The sequence below is a fragment of the Monodelphis domestica genome, chromosome 1, assembly GCF_027887165.1.
Source record: "Monodelphis domestica isolate mMonDom1 chromosome 1, mMonDom1.pri, whole genome shotgun sequence".
Classification (NCBI taxonomy): domain Eukaryota; kingdom Metazoa; phylum Chordata; class Mammalia; order Didelphimorphia; family Didelphidae; genus Monodelphis; species Monodelphis domestica.
The window spans coordinates 2,526,137-2,550,420 of NC_077227.1; positions in this window are offsets into that span (position 1 = coordinate 2,526,137).

Below are 24,284 nucleotides of genomic sequence, written 5' to 3' on the forward strand. Positions count from 1 at the left end.
ACAAGCACTGGCACTCTTCTCTGCCTTGGAACTGTGACCAAACAATCATAACATTAACCCTGCTACTAGGGCTCTTTCTTTCTTATTACCAATCACAAACACTCTCCACCTGGAACTGTGATCCAGAGCTGCATGTGGGCAATAGAATTGGAAGTCAGCAGCATCTGAACCCCGTGCCAGCAAAGGGTCTTCTGTAGTCTCTTTCCAATCAGTTGTCTGCTCCCCACCCCCACCCCTTATCTGTAGATTGGAAGCTCCTGAAGATGATGTTGCTGCCCCTGCCACTATTCTCCCTTTATTTGTGAAGCAGGTCTCCAGATAAAGCTTAGACCTGTGGCCCAGTGAGGGAAATGACATTGATAATGCTGTTAGGTGGTACATTTCTCTTTAGCTTTGGAGTAGAAGCTATTGAAGGATCAGAACTATAGGGGAGAATTTTGTGCTGGACAGATACTTAAGGAAAGGGAGTCAGAAATCTGGAGAAAATAGGATCAGTAGCAGCAGCAGTGGGTAGAGGACTCTGTCCAGGAGATTTATTTCAAGAATATTGGGCCTGAAGGTTTTCCTTTACCTTGGTCACAGCTCAATTTATCAAGAAAATCTAGTAATGAGTGTCTGGACCCTGTATGGTTATGTGGAGAAGCCATAGAATCAATAGTAAATTTATTCCTCTGTGTTTCTCCATTCTACTTTTATTTATTGGCTGGTTTGTTTGGACACATGCAAAGGGTGGCATGGTTATTACTAAGTATTGCTTTACAGCTTTAAATTTTGCTTGCTGATTACATTTATATAATAAAAACAAGATAATTTTAGTGGCATCCTTCATGTTTTGCAGTTGAGCATGTGATAAGAAACAGGAAAGAAGGGCTGGACTGTGGATAATAAATTAGGTCAAGTTCTTTGTATCTGCAGTGCATAGCACAATGCCTGGTTGGCACATAGTAGGCATGCAATAAATGGATGTTTGCTGGACTCAAACACTGACTAGTAGATGGTTTTCTTTTCTAACAATATGTAGCTTCACAGAGAAAGGAAACTATAGGGAAACTTTGCCTTAGACTAAAATTCTCATGAGATAAAATTCCATTCTCTCCAAAAACGGAGACAACTTTGCACCAAGGGCTTGTTTGTATTTTATTTTACCATCAGAGGAGAAATATGGGGGGGGGTAACAATCTCCAGAGAAGCTGGCTCTGAAACCTGAACTGACCTCAGTAGGTAGAAACAAGAGATAGCCAGAGTCCATTCTACCACTCAACTGGCTGAAGGAGAATGAAAAGTGTTTCTCATTCAAATTGCCCTACTCAGTGATGTTTCTTGGGCAGCACTTTGGATTACCATTTAGTCAAGGTGTGAAGAAAAGGCAAATAAGGACATTTCAAGTCTGAGGTTTGAAAGTGTCCCTTGTCTATGTGTGTGTTGAAATGGCTCAGCAACGGTTTGCTGTCAAAATCTAAAATTGCAGAATAGCCCTATGCTATATATGAATCTCACTCAACACGTGAGTATTTTGGAGTCTATCAAGAGTTAATAGCAGCAGGCAGCTAGGTGGCTCAGTGAATTGAGAGCCAAGTCTGGAGATGGGAGGTCCTGGGTTCAAATTTGGCCTCAGACACTTCCTAGCTGTGTGACCCTGGGCAAGTCACAACCCTCATTGCCTAGTCCTTACCACTCTTGTGCCTTGGGATCAATACATGGAATCAATTTCAAGACAGAAGGTAAGGGTTTAAATGAATAAAAAATAAATAAAACAAAGAGTCAATAGCAGCAAATTCTTTCATTTGCTTCAATCCCTCTTAGATTACTTTTCATCTACTTTGCATGTATCTTGGCTATGCCTATGAGTTTACAGGTAATGGTCTCCTCCAATAGATTGCATGTTGCTTGAGGGCAGAGACACATTTGTTTTTCTTTGCCATCCGCTGATGCATGCCTAGTCTTGTTGATTGTTTGAATAGGAAAATTCATTTTAAATAATCAAGTAAATTTTAGCAAAGAATTTTATAAAATATCTCATAATGTTCTTATGGGCAAAGAATGATGTGATTTGATCCATATGTAACCTAATTAGATGAATTCAAACTTGCTTGAATGCTTGGGCCTAAAGAATGTTCATTAGTGGCATAATGTAGCATAACATGAAGATCCCTAGTGTGGGATCCTGGGACCTGTGCCATTGACATTGTATCAATGACTTGGACAAAGGCATAGATGGCATGCTTCCAGATTTTGCTGATATCACAAAGCTGAGAGTTTCAACTAACTAATCTGCTCATTTAGAATCCCTTTGAAAAAAGGGAGAAAAAAAGATTATTCAGGTACAACATCTTCTAATGAACCAAGACTGGTTATTTGTAATCACTGTTTCACTTACCACCTTTTAAGTAATAAGTTCTCTAATTTTGTGAGAAACAAGCCTATGGTCTGGCTCCATTTTTGGCTCTTTCTCGAAAGCTGGGATGTTGCCCCTTAACCAGGCTCATGACACCTCATCCATATCTTCAGGAATGATTGATAAAGGACTTGTTAGTATCATGTCTACCATTGCTTTCAGTATCTGATTGTGTGATTCCTTTGGGAATAGTGACTTAAATTCATCACAAGAATCCAGATGTGCTTTTATTACTTGGATAAATGAATGAATGGTGTTGTGATGATATGTGATGAAAAAGAGACTAAGATACAATGTCCAAGTAGGATCAATTTATTAGCAAGGCTATCAGTTGTCAATAAAAGAAAAAGATCCAAGATGCATCGGACAGTCAGAGGTGCTTCAGCATCTGACAAGTCTCTAAGGGCTACATAGTGTGTGCTTCAGCTGCCTGCAGAGCCTTTGGAACAAATTGTTCTCATCTGCCTCTTCCACTGTGTGAAGTCTTTGCACGCTTAGAGCAGACACAACTCCTAAGTCACTGATGGGTTTAAGGTCTGTCGGTTCCCTGAACCTGGTTTAGCTCACCTGCTGAGGCTCTTTAACTGAGCTATGGCTATTGCACTTATGTGCAGCTTCTTGGAGCTATGGAGGAGGACTGAGTGTCAAGTGAACACCCAAGGTGAATGAGAAGCTAGTCCTTCCTGAACCCTACACCCCAGGTAATAAGTATGTCAACTTTGGGGAGGTTGGCTGCATGTAGAGGCAATATGATTTATGATCTCTTGATTCTGGCAGGTCTGTGAGGAGCAATGGGCAGAAGTTGCAAAAGGGCACAATTGGCCTTTAATTCAAGGTTAGGTGAAAGGAGGAATCTTTAATAAAGTTGGAATGTATCAAAGTTTAATTACCACCTTAGGGGCTCTCACAAAGTACCAACTTTCCCCTTGATGTAGGTCTTTAAGCAAAAGATGAATTACCACTTGCCAGTTATGGCCCAATGTACACTCTGTTTCATAGACAGTGGACCAAGTAGCCTTTGAGAAACAACTCTTCTGGTTCTGTGATTCTGCACTCTTTCTAATGGTTACACCTTTATTTAACCTGGTAATCATCACCTGGGTTTATTTTATATTTGCTTAGTTAATATCCTTCTTCCAAAGCCTTTTGGCACTTCCATTTTTAATGGAATGGCCATTTTCTAATTTAATGGAATTTCCATTGTTTTTAATAATGCCAACTATTTCTCACATTTGGAAGATTCTGAATAGGCTATTCTCAATGAATAACTTGCATCTGCATATGAGCATATCTCTTATGAATTACCAAATGGTGCACCCACAGAGAGAGGTCACTGTTGAGTGTCCTCGGAAATGATTATTGCAGGGAGATAGTTGCCAATCACTTAACTATATGCTGTTAAATAACATATGAAATTCAATAAAAATGTTCATGCCTCTGGCAATGAATTGGAAAAAAAGCACATGAATTTGCTATATTATATTTCTCAGATAATTATTTTTCTACATGAAATGTCATGGATATATTTTGGTCGTGGACAAATAATTACAGTTTCTGCTTTGAGTATAGAAATTCCAGCTCATTGATGGCTTATGCCTGGATAGGCTCTGCCCCAGTTTTCTAGTCCCGTGGAAAGGAACCATTGATCATATGCTTTATATAAGGAATCATTCTGTTGACATCTCAAAGATTGTGGCTGCATCCATATCATTAAACATCACATTGACAAGCATTTGACCCTTTCAGGGGCTGTCTTAACAACCAAATAGCATGTCTCTGAAATCAATTAGTTCAACTGTATAGTCAATGAGTTATCAAGAGAGTACAAAATACTCCCATTGAACCTAAATAAGGTAAGTCCTAGGGCAACCTATAAACACAAGCCAAATGGAACTCAGTCACATCTTCCAGTGCAAAAGCTGTTGGGATAAAAGGTGATTTGGTTCCAGTGATCCAAAGTGTTTACATTTATCCAAGCCAATAGAGAATTATTTGACTCCTTTGGGTGGCTAAAGAAAAACTCGAGTGCCCTATAAATAGGTAATATGTAACTAAAGCCATCATAGAGAACTCTAGAGCTTATGACTGAATGAAACAGATTGGAGAGGAAGGAGGAGAAAGGAAGAAGGTACTTTGGTCCTTCCAGACACAACTATGTCCACTAAGAACAGAACAGGTTATTGTTCCATATCCTTTAACCACACTGATGTTTGTCACCAGGGTTGGGGATTTGGGGAAGGAAAGCTTTGTGTATATGAGGGAAATAATCTGTCATCTAAAGTTCCCCTTTCGCTTTTCCGTGATTCCCAATCTTTCCTTCAGAATCAATGCTGAGGACCCTAGCAGCCATTACTCATGCCCACTATTGATTCAGCCATTCTTTGATGGATAATTGATCTACAAATGCAAATATTCAGTTAGCAAATTACAAATCTGTCTTTTTGAAAAGTGTCCTTATAGACAGAAGAAAGAGCCATTGTGAGCACTGAATTCAACCTTATCTGGAGTCAGGAAAAAAGGAACTCAGTTAAAACTCCAGAAAGGGCCATCTTAGTGATACAATTGAGAAACTCTATGTACGCAAGCTCTTGTGGGGCACCCTGGCTGCTGGGTCTTTGATAAGATACGAAGACACTCCTGTGGTTTGGGAAGAATTCTATGGCTTCTGTTCAAGAATTGAATTTCTCCAAAGGAAGACTTTGGAATGTCCCTTTTATCATAATCTTTGCCCCTGACAATTGATGTGCCCTTATTGAATTTTCTTCCGTATCTAAGTCTGGAGTTGCTTTCGGGGGGAGAGGAGCTTGTTTAGATGTTTCATTTTCCAGTCCCTCCTATGATCTGCTGTCCATGCCTCATTGTGGCTCCAAGGTGGCTATGGGCTCCTCAAAGCTCCACTGACTAAATGTTACCTTCAGTAGGTCTTACGCTTCTAGCAATACTTTACCCATGCTCTTGGCCATCTACAGGGTGCCAGTCACCCAGAGACTGACGCAAGTCATCAAGGAGAACTTCATCTTTAGAAGATGGGCCCAAGAAAAAGGTAGCTTGGTTCCCTGGGCTTATGGAAGGAGGAGAAATTCAGGAAATCACAGATAATTGATGAAACATTGCAACACATTAGTCTTATGAATGGGGTTCAAGATATGGTCACATCTTAATGAATTATACTCTCATCAGGCAATGCAATGGGATGAAGGAGGGAGTTTGATAGACCTACACAGGAACACCTGGCCTTCCTCTTAACTCTGTGAACAAGGCCATATGATGACCTCTCTTTGAGTCATTATTTCCAATTGCTTGATGAGGTTTAGTCTAAATGATGGCTGAGACCTTTTTCTGCTTAATATCTTATAATATTAAAAACATGGATGTTGGGCTAGTGACGTTCTAGGCAATTAATTAATCTCAGCATTTTGAAGATAACACAGAAAACATTTGTTTACTTTATATGATATTTTTAGCGATGCTTTCAGCCTCTCAAAATCTCATTACTGGTACGGCTGATGTAGTTGTTGATCCTTAGGATTCTCAAAGCCAAGACTAATGAGTGTACTGCGTCTTGATGGGACTCAAACCCCCCCACCACCCCCAGCCACTAGAATGAAAAGGGCCAAGGGTTCACACAACCAGGCTCTTACTTCCTTGAAACTTTGAGCTGACAAAAGTGAGGGAAGTTTTTTCTTTGTACTTGGAGGATTTGCACATGAAGGCTTTCCTTCCGTGCTTACATATGCAGCTGCTCCCCCTGTTCCCTAGAAGGATGGTTTGGAAAGAGACCTTTTAGAGGCTGTTTCTTTAATGTTAAATTTTGAACTCTATCTTCTGGGGCCAAAAGCAACTATTCCAAAAAGAAGCGTATGCGTTTCTCGGAGGCTGGCATCTGAATCTCAATATTGGACGTGCTCCAGCCTTGCTTGCCCTTAGAAGCAGGCGTCTCTCTCCCAGGGTTTAACATTTTGGAAAGGTTCAAATTCAGCCCATTGCACTTTACAGAATCATAGAATGACAATATTTTAGTGTTTAGGGACTCCAGTAGCAACCCGGTCTAAGCCCAAATTCTACTAGAAATAGATCCAAGAAATGGGTGGTCATCCAGTTTCGACTTGAATGTGTCCAAAACGCCCCCTCCCGTGGCAGCCCATTTCCCGCTTAGATAGCTCTAATTGTCGACTTCTCAAGACTAATTCAGCCTCTTTAAATCTGCTCCCCCAAGAGGCTAAACAAATTATATGAGGACAAAGCTAATGCCTTCTTCCTTTGAACAAGCCTTGAACACAACGATCCTCCCCCCTTGCTATCTTCTTAGCTCCAGGATAAGCAAATAATGTTCAGATGTTATAGGGGCCTCGAGGCCTTGCTGCATCCTCAGCTCCGTCCTCTGGACAGTGCTCAGCTAAGGAGTGGACTTGCTGGGGTTTTTCCAAGTTTTCTCCCTAGATTCTTTCTCACAATTTACTACACACCCGGATGTTAAAGAAAATAACATGATTTGTGTCGATATTTACAACAGCAGCAACAATAAGCGTGTGTTGGATGGGATGCTTGCTGCAAAGTTCTGAAAACAGAGCGGCTCTGCTGACTCTGACATAACTATGCTCGACAGTTGTTTATCTTTTATTACTGCATCCCTCAATTTTAAATGAAGAAACAAAGTCACTGATCTGTTCTTGTTTTCACATAGACCTTCCAGCCTTGACCCTTTATTTTATTATCTTTGCCAACTCTGGCTAAAGGCAAGAGGACCTGCCTCTGCCATTTACAACCTGTGATCTTAGGCAGGCGAGTCCATCTCTCTAGCCTCAGTTTCTTTCTCTGTAAAATGAGGGGATCCCCCAGGTCCCTGCAGGCTCTGAATCTATAAGATGATGACTGCTCGGAGCTGTCTTAATTTGCATTTCTGTTATTAGTGTTTTGGCACTTTACTTTCATCTGGTTGCTCCTAGCTTGCATCTCCTTTTGTAAACGTGTTCTTGGACGAATGACTCATGGAGGCCAATGGCTTGGACACGCCCACGCCCACGCACACACGGGGACTTCCCAGACTCTGTAGCTTCTAGAACTGTCTTCCTCGAGCTTGGCGAATCTGCCCAAAGTGAGACGGAGGTGAGAGGTCTGAAGCGGGTCTTGGTTCTTCCACCGCTAGAGCCCTCTCCATGGGACAGCGAAGTCCCTTGCGACAAAAGCACCGACAATAGAGGAGGGAAAGCAGTCTAAGAAAGACACCGTTGACATGAGAAAGGGGAGACGGGATGTCGTCAGAGTGTCTGGAACTTCCAGGTTTCGCTGCACTTTACAGAAATCTTCTCACCGGATCCTCAGGACCACCCTGAGAAGTGGGTGGTGTCACACCTTCATTTTACAGATAGGGAAATGGAGGGAGGCGGCGGCAAATGATCTGTTCAGGGTCACCGAGCTAGACGTGGTCTGTGGGAGGATGGAGGTCATTTGTACCCCGCGATGAGCTCTGGCTCCGTCGCTGCCCCTCCGCGCTGATCCGCAGGCTGAGGACTTGTCTTAGGAAAGAGGAACGAGTCTCCGGTGCTGAGGTAAAGGGAGGCACTTGTCACTGCAGCTATAATGCCTGCGTTTCAAAGCACAGAGAACCAATCAGGGACAAGTCATGAGGCGGCGCCGCAGACGTTTCCACCAGGGTGACTGCATTAAAAATGGGAGCAGCAAGTCCATTGACATCGACGGCCATCGCACGGCCAATGGGATCTAGGTGGCTGCTCCAGCCTGACTGCTGCCGACTCCTTCTCCTCCTCTTTATCGCCGTCACAGCTGGCTCTGGGCTCCTCAGTCCTGCCCGGCCGCTTTCCCCTTGTGACTGTCCTGGAAAGGGACACGAGGAGGTGGAGAGGCAGGTGAGCCCCCGAGGGCGTGGGGCCAGGCCAGCGGGGGTGGAGGAGGTCATCAGCCCTGAAGAAAGTTAGGAGGGGGGGATCCGCAGCCACCAGGGGGCCCCAGCACTGTCTCATGGGCTCTCCCTGCCCTCTGCACTGGCTGAGGCCGGCGCCTCACCCCAGCCAAGGCGCCCTGGCTCTGGATGGCTCTTGGAGACCCCGGGCATTGCAGGGGTTAAGGCAGGGCAGCTTGGGAAGCCATGCGAGCAAGCACAAAGGAGGATGCAGGGAAGGAGCCGCTAAGGTGGGGCAGGGAGCAGAGGGCCCCCCAAGGCTATCGGGAGTCTTCCTGCTGGTAACATGAACATTCCTGGGGAGAGGAAACTTCCGGAGGGACCTTCTCCTGGGGGCCAATGCTGGTAGCCCAGAAGTCGTGGGGGGGGGGAGGGGGATTTTCAAGGCAAGAGACTGGTCTCGTTATCAGTGGTGCAAGTGCCAGCCCCAGGGAAGCTGCACACTGGGGCAAAAGCCCTCCTTTCCCCCAAGGGGCAGCAGATCCCAGCCCACGTGACCTGCGGAAGGAGGGAAACAGCAGCCTTTCCACCTCATCAAAGTCTCCACCAGTGAAACGTGGGCTCTGTTCAGTCTGTGGAAGATGCCGTCCCACGTCTGCATGCCAGGAGGCGTGAGAGGGGGCCCGGCTATCCCAGGAGGCCTTGATCAGACGTTTCCTCCACCAGGAAGAGAGGAAGGTGGAGGCAGGTGGAGGCCGCCAGCCAGGCTCTTCCTGCCAAACCTCCTAATCGTTCCTGATGAACTAGTCTTGATGAGGACCCCTGAAGTATGACTTGTGTGTCTGGTCAGTGAGCTTGAAGTAGGAGCACCCTACCTTGGGGTGTGGAGCAGACCCATTCCTTCCTTTCCATTCCCAAACATAATGTGGCTTAAATGCCCTTCTTAGTCATAGCGGCCTCTTTGTGAGCTCTTCGGGGTTTTCTTGGCGGAGATACTAGACTGGTTGGCCATTTCCTTCTCCAGCTCATTTTACAGAGGCGGAAACGGAGGCAAACAGGGTGAAATAATTTGTCCAGGGTCCTGTGTCTAGTAAATATCTGAGATTGGATTTGAACTCAGGACTTCCTGACTCCAGGCCTGGCATTCTTTCCACAGCACCCCCTTGCTGCCCAGGAAAATACCTTCTTTGCAACACCCCTGAGCAGAACACTGAGGACATCCCTAAAGAAGGAGGGAGTGACGGCTCCAGAGGTGGGGCTGAGTCTCCTTAGACACGCTCACACGGAGCCAGTGGCCTCTCCGACGACCAGCAGCCACCAAACCTCTTCTAGGTTACTGGAAAAAAGAGCGTCCTCAGCGGGGACCCTCGCAGCGCCTTTTCTCCTCTATAGTCCTCGGCCGAGTGAGGATCGCCCACAATTAACAGATGAGTGGATGGAGCTTCGGTAAATATCTGGGTCAGGACGGGCCAGAGCCAGTGCTTGGCCTCTGCCGCCCCCCTGCCTGTCGCCGCCTGTTGACTCTCCTCATTGACTTGTTGAATAAACGGAGGGATCAATGGAGTCAAAGCGGCTGAAGCAGCACCCCCAGAGATGCCGAGGCATGGCTGTGACTGCACGAGGCTCCCGGTGCTTCCCTGCCTGGGAGAGCGATTCAGGCTGACACTATCTTCAAAGACCCCCCAACCCCGATCCCCAGGGCTCCTTCAAGGCTTGAGATTTGGGTGGGGGCGGCAGGGCTGTCTGAGTCCCCCGGAACTCGCCAGGGAGCTCCCCAGCCAGTCTCGTCTTCTGTGGTAGATAATTTAGCAGCCAAACTTCAGTCAACGCCATCCCTTTCCTCGGGAACTTCTCCCCAGCCCAGCACTCTCAGCTGTTCCCCAGCGATGGGCACCTTCTTTGTTTCCTGCTCTTTGCTACAGCACAAAGAAAAGTGCTGCTGGGAGTGTCTGCAATGTCCAGTGGCTTTCTTTGGAGCAAACACCTTCTGGAGCCAAACGCTGAGCAGCGGAATTTCCGGGTCCCCAAGGATGGCCGTTTCCGCCACTTTGGCCACGTAGTTCCAGTCCACTTCCTACGAGTTACCCCAATCCCCAGCCCCCCCCCCCCCCATGGGGAAGGTGCTTGTCTCACCCGGCCCGCCAACGCTGGTCCCAGCCATTCTGCAATGCTTGCCAAGTTGATGGAGGCGGCCAACCTCGAGACTTTATTCTGACGGTTGAGAGCGTTCTTTCCCACCACTGTTAGCAACGGCCGTTCGGTTCAGAGGGGTTTGTGCCTGTCCTCCGGGGTCCTTTCCTAATGGAGCCCCAACTCTGCCCATCGGACACTTCAGAGTTCTTTCCTAGCAATGGCGAGAACGTCTTCCGTCCAAGGCCTGGACTAGTTGGGCTCAGAGGGCCCCCCCCCAGGAATCCTCCAGCGGGGTGAACCTTCTACTAAGCCACAGAGACGACCCGCTCTCTGGTGGCTGATGGGAAATGATGCAGACGTAGAAAACATTCTCCCAGAGCAAATACGAACAGAGAAACTGAGGCACAGAGGATGAAATGACTCATTCAGCATCCCAGAAAGTCTCTCTTAAGTAGTGTTAACTGGTCAGTTCGACCTAGTGGGCAGTGCGAAGGACTGGGGGAGGCGTATCTGCATACCGACTCTTGTTTTGCCCACGTTAGGCTCCTCCAGAGTCAGCGAGGAAAGGGGGTCCCTTTGAAAAGACACGGAAAGCACGTGGCATTCATTGTGCAGTTTCTGCGGCGTTTCTCCGGAACCGAATGGCGGGGAGGGGGCCCCGCTTAGAAGGCAGCAGCCTGGGGGGCTCTCCCCATCTGGCAGCTCTCCAGCTCCTCCCCCTGCTGTACAGCTTCTTGCAATGATAACAGGATTCACTCGTTCACCGCAGAATCCCAAGAGATACCCGAATGAGAGCTGTTAAAAATGTGGTTTCAAGTACGGCCGAAAATTTGAACCCAAGACCATCCCAGCCCAAGAGGGAAGGGCTTTGAAGGCTGAGTACCGTCTGCCTGCAGCCTGCGTTCTATACAAAGGTCCTTAGCTGTCCCCCAAAGTTGCATAAAGGAGGATTGAGGCCAGGGATCTGGAACCCCAGAAGTGGGGTGTTTGGAGAGACTTTCCAGATCGCCCGCCGGGGTTCCTTCTTTGGTGGAAGCCAACCTCAAGAGCCCGAGAGGTGGAGCAGCTTCTCCCGAGTCCCCCAGCTCCGAGAGAGGCTCCGAGAGGGAAAGCGATCTTCTGCTGCTCAGCCTCGTGTTCTCTGGGCTCCCGGGAACTCAAATCCAGATTGCTCATTGGAGGAAGTGAGTCCCCCCGCGAGGTGGGTCAGCAGTCCTGGGTGGGAAGACCGTGGTGTGTGCCAGTGGGTCCGGTCCAGTCCGGGCGGCTCAGCAGAAGGCTTGGCGGAGGCTGCTCCGGGGGCAGGACCGTGGCCTCTCCCACGTCGCACCAGCCACAGGAGCAGCCCAGCTGGGCACTGGCAGAGGGATCCATAGCAGCCTGTCTGGTGCCCGCCAGAACCAGGAATTCATTCAGAAAGTCGGGGAAGGCGGATGCCCGAAATCCTGCCCGTTCCAGAAGCCGCAGCTGAGCTCGGCTGCGCCGGGCTGCTGCTGCTGCCACGTCCCTGCCGTTTCCAAGTCTTCAAGCCTGGCCAAGGGAAGCTCTTCCTCGAATGCCTATTTCCTTTGGGGAAAGTGGAAGGTGCTTATGCTGGTGGTGTTCACACATCTCTTCCCTTCAGGCCCCAACAAGCATTAATGAAGCGCCAGGTCTGTGCTAACTGGGCAGGTTGGTGGTACCTTGGATGATGCTGGCCAGGAGACAAGACGGCTCGTCTTCCTGAGTTCAAGCCTGTCGCAGATACTCACTACTTCTATGATCTTTGACCCTCACCTGGCTTTCTTTGCCTCAGTTTCCCCATCTGCAAAATGAGCAGAAGAAGGAAATAACACACCCCTCCAGGGTCTTTGCCAAGGAAACTCTAAACGGGGTCACAAAGAGTTGGAAATGATGGAACAACCACCGTAGCTCACCCTTGGGGCTGCGTCCACAGCTACAAAAGCCCAAGTCGATCTGGGCCCCGTTCTTGAGAGGATTCTCGCACAACAGACGGCATAAAGTGTGCAGAAATCAGTGTGAAGTCAAGGACTGTCTCCCCAACGTCCGTTCTGCCTCCCCTGGAGCCTCTCAAGCTCCACCTGTCCAAAGCGGAGTGTGTCCTCTTGACCCCCAAACCGCTCTCGGGGGTCACGTTCCTACAGAGACCAACCTCTTCCATGTGGGGCCACAGCAGGAACCCAATGGGGAGAAGACAACATGGCACACTAAAACCACTCCTACGTGCTCTTCTAGGTGGCTGATAGTAACGCCATTAAACCATCAAATACTTCGTGAAACTGTTGAGCAGGGAGTCTAGTGCCTCCCCACGTCTGTGCTGTCAGAGTCTATATATCTTGGCAAGACAGGCCATGGGCTCATCCTCCTGTGCTTGGTCATCCTCTCTTCCTGCCTATTGTGGCAGGGAACACTTGCTGCTCATCCAGCATCTGGGTCTAGGAGTAGCAAAACTTGAACTCAAGACACTACCTGCAAAGGTAAAAACAAGACTCAACTCAGGACTGGATATCAAAAGAATTGCAGTGCAGATCGGGCAGCCTAGAACCCAAAGTCTAGGCCCAGGAGTGTCTGGGCAAGTACCTACCCTCACTGCCAGTTTTGTAGTAGCCACGGCCACTGCTGTCAAGGAGAAGAACTTCAGGAATCCCAATGAATAGGATAACCAGAAAAGGAGAGATAGTAGAAGCCCACTGAGTGGGCAGCAATTCTTGCTCTCTGGCGAATCCCACTTTCCACGGGGACTCAGGCCAAATAGGAGCCTCTGCACATATCATCAGGGCATAGATATCATTGGAAGTGACCTCATTCTGGAGCCACTGGAAGAGGACCAAAACCTTCTCACCTCCATTGGCAATGACCCATATAGAGCTTATCAAGAGGGATTCCCTTATCCTATTTATAGAAGTAGACGAGCAGATGCCTGAGAGGCACACGTTCTGGTATGGAGACACCCTTCATCCCACTGCATGGACGTCACTTAGAATGTTAACACAGAACATTTTCTTCCTCCTCCTTTTTCTTTGCATTCTCTGCCTTGGCACTGTTTTTCTCAGATGCCCTGTGTCTCAAAGTTAGTTTAAAATTCCTTAAATCAATAAGAGAGTGGTCTATCATAAATCAAAGTGCCTGCTGGATGGTGGCAGGGCCCAATTCCCATCCTCTCATAGTCCGATGATCCATCATTTAATGTGCATGCTCTCAGTCAAGCCAGCTCAGTTCTGTGCATTTCTGTAATGTGTCACACTTCAAAAAAAGACAGAAGAATAAAGAGAAATTCTCATAATATAGGACCTTGGCAATACACAAAAACTTGGCTTAAGGGACTCAAAATGAAGAAGGGATAAGCGCCATCATCATTCACTGGAAGGGTCAAGACATCCTCTTAGTCCTTGCTTTCTACAACCTGAAAAATGGCTCTTTGATTCTGACACTAGTCCCCGAGAGTCATTCAGTGTCTTCAGAGAACTGTTTTTACTAATGTGTCCTAAAGTTGACTTTACAACAGCCCAGTATCATGATGTCAATGGTGGTGGTGTTTAACTGGAGAAAGGAGTGGTCACCTGACATTTATAGGATGCCGTAGAAGTTGCATAATGCGCTATAGCTACTTTATCTCATGTGGTTCTCAGCACAAACCTCTAAATTATATAAGCCTTATTTGATACTCCCTTGAGAGGAGGAATGGATCACAGGGATGACATGACTTGTTCTAAAGACATATACTTAGGAAGAGGTTGAGCCATGACTCTCTTCTTCTTCTTCTTCTTCTTCTTCTTCTTCTTCTTCTTCTTCTTCTTCTTCTTCTTCTTCTTCTTCTTCTTCTTCTTCTTCTTCTTCTTCTTCTTCTTCTTCTTCTTCTTCTTCTTCTTCTTCTTCTTCTTCTTCTTCTTCTTCTTCTTCTTCTTCTTCTTCTTCTTCTTCTTCTTCTTCTTCTTCTTCTTCTTCTTCTTCTTCTTCTTCTTCTTCTTCTTCTTCTTCTTCTTCTTCTTCTTCTTCTTCTTCTTCTTCTTCTTCTTCTTCTTCTTCTTCTTCTTCTTCTTCTTCTTCTTCTTCTTCTTCTTCTTCTTCTTCTTCTTCTTCTTCTTCTTCTTCTTCTTCTTCTTCTTCTTCTTCTTCTTCTTCTTCTTCTTCTTCTTCTTCTTCTTCTTCTTCTTCTTCTTCTTCTTCTTCTTCTTCTTCTTCTTCTTCTTCTTCTTCTTCTTCTTCTTCGTTGTTGTTGTTGTTGTTCTTCTTCTTTGTTGTTGTTGTTGTTCTTCTTTTTTCTTCTTCTTCTTTTCTTCTTCCTTTTCTTCTTCTTCTTTCTTCTTCTTTTTCCTTCTTCTTCTTCTTTCTTATTTCTTCTTCTTTCTCCTTCTTTCTTCTTCTTTCTTCTTCTTCTTCTTCTACCATCCCATGCCTGGAGAATATTTAATTACTCTTCAACATCCTTAACAAGCCTCTACTTGAAGTTATCTGGTAAGGGGAGATTTGTCCTTTCCCAAACCTACTCATTCCATTTAGGGATAGCCCTAATTGTTAGCAAGTATTCTCCTGTCCCCCCAGTCTAATGTTGCCTCTTTGAAATGTATAGTTCTGCCCTCTGGAGCCAAGCAGAACAATGTTGGGATATCATAAAGGCTTAATAAATACTCAGTGATTGAACTTGGATTCCTCTTCCACCGGAGACTTCTAAGGACACATAGCAAATTTCTCTCAAATTTCTCTGGCTGAATATCCCCACATAATATTCCACTAAGGGAATTTATGATACTGCTTGGCCTCATTTGGATGCTTTTTAGATTAACAATATCCATCCTAAATGGGATATTCAGAATAGAACAGATAATCTTTTAGAGGTGGCATGACCAAATCAGAGCATCTCATAATGACAATCCCATTAGATTACTTGTCTGACATGCCATACTCATGGTTCGTATTGAGCTTGTAGTCCACTAAGATCCCCAGATCTCATTAAAATGTGCTGTATAACCACATATATTAGAATCTGTCATTTAAAGACTTTTTGAACCATGTTTAAAGCTCTTTGTTATCCCAATCAGATTTCATTTTATTTGATTGTGCTCAAGGATGCAGATGTTGTTTTGACCTCTGACTCTGGTACCCAGGCTTTCCTCTTAGGTCTTTATCCCATCTGCACATTTGACATAGATTATATTTGTGTCAGGCTGTACATCATTGCTAAGTAAGTTGCACCACACATGACTAGGCCCAGATGCCTGGGCTAGATGAAGGCAATGCAGTCTGGGGATGGTTAAAGTGAGGCTCCATGTTGATGGTATCAATTAAGTGTGAAAGACATCTTTGCCACTTTGTTACCTCTCAGGTCAATATGAAGGCAGGAAGGACAAATATGCAGGCACTGCAAGACAATTTAGAGAGAAATTGCTGCCTGTGATTTATGGTTTTAATTAAGAGCTTTTTAAGGTTTAATTAAAAAGGTACATGAGCATTCAGTATTTAAGAAGAATGCCTTTGTGTTTGGGTCAATTGAATAACATCAAATAAAATGAGATACATATTTCTAGTCAAAAGCATCCCATAAGAAAGCCCTGTACGTAATTAAAACGTGAATTTAAACTGATGTGGGAATAAAAGAGAGAGCTGTGGATGAGCTAGTTGAGGGGTATTTTTCTCCCTTATTAGACTATGGGTTGGAAATCAGATTAGAGAAATGAATGGCGTTAATGTCAAGGATAAGCACCAATGTGAGAACATTAGCACAGACATGAAATTATTAAAACTTCTCTAATATTCTTCCTGCTTTGCTCAAAGAACACACAGAGAAGCCCTTCTCTGAACCCCACTGGTTGGGGATGGCTTTTTCCTGATGCCATTTTCATTGTTTATGAATTGAGCTTCATCTCTCTTTTTGTTCCTTGGTCTTTGGAATAACAAGCATGAGTTCAAATGCTTGGGGAACAAGGATTTCATCCTTCCTGACCGATGAGCTCAGAGCCCTGCAGGCTGACCAAGAAGACTGACAATCCAACTCTGAGCAAGTAGCCATGGTAATGAAGAAGGGCAAGCAGCTGTTGGCATGAGACTACTGGAAGAAGGATCCCTCCACCCTAGGTAGCCCAGGCTGCCGAATTAGGGCTCAGAAACAAAATGTGACTGGTTGGTTCCAGCTGGGAGAGCAGACTGAGAAGTGACTTTGGAAGGTGTGAGGACAGGATCTAAGGTACTGGCATTGTGCACCAAACAAAGCCCATAGACCTGGGTCTGGAGGTAGCCAGCTGACAGGTTTGTTCAGAGGGGTATCCACAGACTGTCTTTGAGAGAGAGAGATAAAGAGAGAGAGAGAGAGAGAGACAGAGACAGAGAGAGAGAGAGACAGAGAGAGAGACAGAGAGAGACAGAGAGAGAGACAGAGAGACAGAGAGACAGAGACAGAGATAGAGAGACAGAGACAGAGAGACAGACAGAGAGACAGAGACAGAGACAGACAGAGACAGAGAGACAGAGACAGAGAGATAGAGAGAGAGACAGGGAGAGACAGGGAGAGACAGAGAGGGAGAGAGGGGGAGAGAGAGAGAGGGAGGGAGAAAGAGAGAGAGAGACAGAGAGAGACAGAGAGAGAGACAGAGACAGAGACAGAGAGAGACAGAGAGATACAGAGAGACAGAGAGAGAGACAGAGAGACAGAGAGACAGAGACAGAGATAGAGAGACAGAGACAGAGAGAGAGACAGAGAGACAGAGACAGAGACAGACAGAGACAGAGAGACAGAGACAGAGACAGAGAGATAGAGAGAGAGACAGGGAGAGACAGGGAGAGACAGAGAGGGAGAGAGGGGGAGAGAGACAGAGACAGAGAGACAGAGACAGAGAGAGACACAGAGAGAGACACAGAGAGAGAGACAGAGAGACAGAGAGACAGAGACAGAGATAGAGAGACAGAGACAGAGAGAGAGACAGAGAAACAGAGACAGAGACAGAGAGAGATAGAGAGACAGAGACAGGGAGAGACAGAGAGGGAGAGAGGGGGAGAAAGACAGAGACAGAGAGACAGAGAGAGACACAGAGAGAGACACAGACACAGAGAGAAAGAGACAGAGAGAGAGACAGAGAGTAATGTGTCTCAAGTATTTCTTCTGTTATTGGAACAAAGCTTTGAACTGGACCAGTCAATGGTCTGATTTGTTGTGTAAATGTTTATGCCCTACAGTCTTACTATGGCACGAAATTTCAGCAGCTTGTGTAAAAATCTATTTCTCAGACACTTGTTTGGACCTCATTTTCTCTCTGTATAAGGAAGGAACCAGCCTATAAGGTATCTAAAACCCTTTCCCACCTTGATGGTTTTTAGATGTAAATGGCCATTTATCTATTACGCCAACAATTCTGGTAACCTTTTCTTTCTAGTATTATGACTGACAGCCGGGGAAGGGTGCCAGTGGAATTGTATTATTCCAGAGGACTTTCACTTTGTTTTCAGCTGATCACCTAAGGAACTGGCAAATGTAGGCAATTCTAGATCCCATATTGGGGTAGTCCATTCCATTCTATTTCAGTCTGATCTGAGTAAGCCTTTTTTTGTCACTTTGGTATAATGAGGTGTAGCCTAAATATTCTAGAGTTCTTTTACCTATTCCTTTATCATGGACTCAATGCTCCCTCATTTTCCGATGACCTCCTTCTTCTGGTGCCCAGAAGTGAAGTGAATTATCTGGGCACGTCTCCAGGCAATTTCTGTGAAGAGCAAAGTGTGGATGAGTAAATTGAAGAAAACCTGCAAACAGAAGCAATAGATGAAGGTTTGCAGAAGCTGTCAATCAAGGAGCACTCCAGAAGAGAGTGTGATGGGAAGGAGACTGTTAAAAAGGAAACACCCAAACTCTTTCTCCTGAGACAGGAAGGAGTAAGGACTGAGAAGATCCTCTTCTTACTGATTACTCTCTATTGTGTCAGAAAGTGAGTCAAAGATCCTCCACTCTGTTAGCCACATCCCTCATTCAAGACTCTACATTATTATTCTCAATATAGGATTACTTAAAACCAGGGAAACCCTAAACCCTCTCTCCTATCCAATCCCCCCCCTTCCTTAAATAAACCCCTTGTTCCAACCATTCAAAGACTGTGTTATCTATTAGATATATCAGGAAACTTACTCAGAACTGACTTCCAGTTTGTCACCAACTGAAGAGACTAACTGAAGGGGGAAGGAGAAGGGAGGAGGGAGAAGGGAGGAGGGAGCCCAAGGGAGGAGGGTGGCAGATCTGATTCCTCATTACCATAATCCTTAAGAACAACCACCTAATACAAAAGGACAGTGAGATGCTCATCTCTTTAGTTTCAGTAGATTGACCCTTCTACATTGACCCCAAGATCCTTTTGGCTTCTACGGATGCCTCACCCCAGTGTTGGCTTATATCGAACTTGTGGAACACTTGACCACGTCCCAATTTTTTTTCAAATAACAACTTCAATGGTGCCTATCTTGTCTAATATTTATGGACCTTATGTTTTTGCTCAAACATAGAATTTTATCTATATACCCTTATTAAATTTCTTCATTTTTCCTAATAGATTCAGCCCAATGTTTTAGCCTGTCAAGACACTTTTGGATCCTGTCACCCAATCTGTTATCTATTCCCATGAAGTTTGATGAGTGTATTATTTATAACTTTATTCAAGAGATTGATAAGATGTTAAATAAGCAAATATCCTTGAGGTACATCATTGGAGACCTCCTGCAACTTTGGCATTGGTCCACCAGTTCTGAGTTCATTTGATGCTCTTACTAATTTATTTGCTTCTCTTCATCTTTTTCTCAAAAATATTTGAAGCTAGGGAAGCTAAGTGGCTTAGCGGATTGAGAGCTCAACCTAGAGATGGGAAGTCATAGGTTGAATTTTGAACTCAGATAGTTTCTAGCTGTGTTACCCTAGGCAAGTCATTTAACTTAAGCCCTTATTGCTCTTCTGCCTTGGAACCAATACACAATATTTAAGAATTTAAAAAAAGAATATTATATTGCTCAATATTATGTTGCTTTGTTGACCTCTAGGTAAATGACCTTAAGAGCTTCCCTGTCATTATCAACATTAGCATTTAGGATATGAGGTTAGTTTGGCGTGGCCTGTTGTGGTTGAAATCAGGCTGGCTCTTTGTAATCACTACTTCTCTTTCTAGATGCTTAGCAACCATTTTTTTTGGTAATCTGTTCTGGGATTTTTCAGGAACAGGAATCAAACTCACTACCCTAGATTCTGAAGACTATTCTCTCCCCTTCTTCCAATTTAGTTACTTTTTATTTAATAAGGACAAAGTTTAACCATCTGCAATCTTCTGATGCCATTCTCAATTCCATGTTTCTCAACAACATCTTCTAGTTCTTTTGTGGTTCTAGAATCTTATTCATCTAGGTGAGGAGACTTGAATTCATCAATGGCTATCCAGTGCTTTCTTGTCATATCCTTCTTCATCATTTTTCTGTCTTTTCCAGTATAAAAGTCATTCTCCTTTGCAGAAGAAATCTAGGAACAAAATAAGCATTACATGGTCAGGCTTTCTACTGAGGGTCATCTATGACTATCCCATTCAGCCAAAGCAGAGCTCTCAGCCATTTTCCCCCCTCACAAGTAGCTTCAAAAAGACAATCCAACTCTTCCATGTTCCTAGTTTTCCTAGACAGACTTCTCTGTTTCTGAGACCCACCATGCCTGACAATATCTTGATGGGGCTTTGCCATGTTCTTAGTTATCTTCTGCCAGCTATGTTGCTTCCATTTTTGTGCCCTTTTGGAAATCTGCATGGATTGATGTGTTGTTCCATAGGAAGCTACAGGGATCTCTTCAGATAATCCCAACTTTCCCCTTTCACTGGAAATGGAAGACAGATAGGTAGCAATTGATAAATATGAAAAATTGTTTATATTTGATTGCAGTTTTTTAGAACTCTTGGCTTTAGTCTATGGCCATCTTCCCCTACACTCCTTCTGGCTTGTCTTTTGGATATCTCCCACTCTAATTTATGAACTTTTCTAAGCTTAGAACTCCCTAGATTGATTTCTGCATGACCTTGTTCCATCTAAGATAGGAATCGGGGCTAAATTGGGGCTCTAATGACTGAAAAAATAATTTATTAAGCACTTGCTACATGCAAAGTTCTATGAGGGGACCAGTATGGATGAAATAACCAGCTGTGCTTCACTTTGAGAAATATAATAATCACAAACATGAACATGCAAAACACAATAGATTGGAATTATTTGCTTTGCATGAGGAGTAAATGGAAACTAAAGTCCATTACCTCTTGAGTTATTTTATGGTATTGAAAATATTTCAACAACCTTAATGCGTATACAATTAATCCATAAAGTGAAGTAGATCTCTAATGATGATAAGGTTTAAAAAGAAAAAAAAAACATGTCCTAATAAGGCAATCCTTTAGTCTAGTGTGCTGTTAGAAACAACGACGACTCTCCTTTTCATTTAAAAACTATGTTAATATGAGGGCAGATAACCTCGAACACAAATTTTGTAGAATTCCAGCCATCCTCCAATCCCTCTAGCCCCTTTTTTCAATGATGAACTAGAGGCTCAATTGCTCATCATATGCAAGGCATGCAAATGAAGCTCCATAAATCAATTCTTTTGGAAGGAGTGGATGACAGGAGGATGTATGTTTTGATTTAGTAACCTAGTTCTATTAAGATGAAAAGTGTTAAGACTTACATGTCAGAGACAACTAAAGGCTCCTTTGGAGAATCCACTTTCCTTAGTATAAGATGGTTCTTTGCCTATGGGCTGCCTAAACATGTTCAGGACCCACTTCAGATTGGCTGAGGAACCACATGGTAGGGCTTATTTACTATCTGTCTTGCCTCTCATGTCATAAATCAAATACTCAGACATGACTTGTAAAACATTTAAATCAATGAACAGCTGGAAAATTGCTTTGTTGTTCAAATCACATTTGTGATAAATGATAAAAGAGAAGCACCAACTGCTTGAATTCTCAAGAGAAATGAAGCATTATAATAGAAGAACTAAAGGAAACCAATCCGACAGGGCATGGATGTGGCCCTCCTTGTTTCGAAGTTGTACCTGGCCAAAGGACCATGAAAGCTAAGCTAGGTTGCCCATCGTTTTACCTGAGGAACAAACAGATGGATTCCATGGCTAAGTAAGCCTTTAATATCAAGAAAGTGGTATGCTCAATATCCAAAAAGGTTTTGAGCCAGTCTAAGGAAGTGATATTTTAATAGGAACAAATGGAAAGCCTTCTACTTGGCTTACAATGTGAATGGAAAAGAATTCTGAGAAAGGAGCGCCATCTTGGTGAACATCGCTTTAGGAGCATTCATAGGAATGAGGTTTCTGGAATCGGACTGTGAAGTCTCAAAGGACATGGGCAGGCTTGGGGAGGAGGAGGCTAGTCCAGATACGTGTCTGCCATTTCCCAGACAACAGAGCAGGCCTCTTTCATGTGGATGGGGGCAAAACACCAGCCAAGACTCACAGTAAGTAGAAAGAGCTCTTCTCAGTGTGAACATGGAGGGTCTGTCTTCTATGGCAATATTCTGTAACTTGATCATGAATCTTCCTTCATGTTGCATCCTTCTCATTTTGTTGGTCTTTGTTTTGACTCCTTTTGGCCTGTAGACTCAGGTTCCACCTCTTAGCCATTTGCCTTATGACATTGGCCTTGATCTTGTTTTTTTTTTTTTTCAAACCCAGCAGGCTTCTGTCCCCTGATCAGTATGGGTGTGTGTGTGTGTGTGTCATGGAATGAGGAAAACTATGGAGGATGTGATCAACAATAGGCTTTCAATAATGGACCACTTTGGATAAATTCCAGGATGAAGTTGAAGAATAAAAGAAAATAACTTTCAAAAGGCAGAATCCTATTTGTGCCTAATTGTGTTGGTGACACTGAAGAATTGAGACCCAGAGTGAAAAGCACTTTAGGGCACTTCATTTGGAGCTGGCATTCAAAACAGTCTTGAAGGGGGCCACATTGGGGTGGGAGACCTTTGGGTCAGTTAGCAGTTAAAACAAGAAGATGCTGAACTTTAGGTGATGATAGTGAATAATAAAGGCAAGAATGATACTGAAAGGCATTCTCAGGCATAAGACACAGAGCTGTAACAGCGGAGAGGAGCAAATGGAATGGTTTGCACTGGGAGAAGCAAATACATTACATTGACTAGAATTTAGAATGAGGGCTGAAAAATAATGTGTGATTGGCTTGGAAAGACAGGCAGGAGACCTGCAGGGTGTTAAATGCTTGGTAGAGGAGTTTGTACTTTAGAATGGCACTGGGGAGTTATTGAAGTTTCTGCAGCAGGGCAGGGACACAGTTAGACTCCGATTTTGGAATCTTAATTTGTGAAGTTTGCAGAAGACGGATTAGAGAAGAGAGAGGCTGGCTGCAGAGAGACTAATTAGGAAACTAGTGGTATACTTCAGGTGAGGGCAAATTAGGGCCAGGCATCCATAGGGCTCAAAAGTCGGCCTTTGCTTTTCTTTGGTTTTTACTTATTATTTTGTATTTGGTAAACAACACAAACTGAACACCTCCATATGCACAGAACAGAAAAAAGGCATCGCATATGGAGACCTCCCTCCTTATTGTATACAGATTGGGCGCTTTAAAAAAAGGCTACGAGGAGTCAGTTATAACCATTTGTTAAGCATCCACTATATTTGGGTACTCTGCTAACCCCTGTGGATGTACAGACTAAATCATCCCCTGCTCTCAAGGGGATCACAATGAACTAGGAAGAAACTATACAAACAGTTGTGTGCAATGACCAGCATACAGGGTAAATGAGGGTAATCAATAGAGGTGAGGGGCCAGAGTTCATGGGGATTGGGAAAGGCTTCATGTGGAAGATGAGAGTTCAGCTGGGTCTGCAAGGAAGTGAGGAAATCTATAAGACAGAGATGAGGAAAGAGAACATTCTAGATGAAGAAGATGGCCAATGAAAATGCCCAGAGTCCAGAGATGGTGTGTCCTTTGGGGAACAAAAAGGAGGCCAGTGTCATTGGACTTGGGCTGGAGGTGGAAGATGCAAGAGGACAGGAAAGATGGTGGTGGTGGGAGTATGAAAGGCTTCGAATAGCTTTGAAATGAAAACTCGAAAGAGTTTTCATCTTTGATCCTGGAGGTGACAGGGAGATACTACAGTTTATTGAGTAGAGGGATCATAATGATCGTAATAATTGTTAGTATTTATATTATACAGTATATACTTCCCATGCTGCTAAGTGCTTTACAATTACTATCTCACTTGATTCTCACAGTAACCAAGGATAGATTGTAGTGGGCAGAGACTTATGGCAAAGAGACCCACTAGGGGAACTGTAGGAAAGATTGTCTGATGAGTAAGTAGGTCTTGGCAATGGATTAGATATGGAGGTGGGGTGAGACAGAGAAAAGAGTTGTGAATGACACATAGATTGTGAGCTTGGGGAGACTGGGAGGATGGAGCTGCCCTCAACAGTAAAAGGAAAGTCTGGAAGAAAGGAGGGTTTGGGGGAAAAGATACAGAGTTAAGCTTTGGACATATGAGTTTAAGCTACCTAGTGAACATTCCATTTCAAGTGCTCCACAGACAATTAGAGATGGGAGATTAAAGGACAGGAGAGAGACTGGGCTAGATAAGTAGACTGAGGATCAATTGGGTAGAGATGACAATTAATTTCATGGGAGCTGAAGGGATCACCAAGAGAAATATCAAAGAAGGATAAGAGAAAAAGGTCAAGGACAAATCTCTGTAGAACCCGTATTATTAGTGGTCATGACCTGGAGGAGAATTTATCAAATTAGGCTGAGAAGAAGCTATCTGACAAGTAAGAGGAGAATCCAGAGGAAACAGTCATAAAAATACAACTATAAAGAAGAGAAGAATGTTTCCAGGAGAAGAGGCTGATTGACAACATCAATG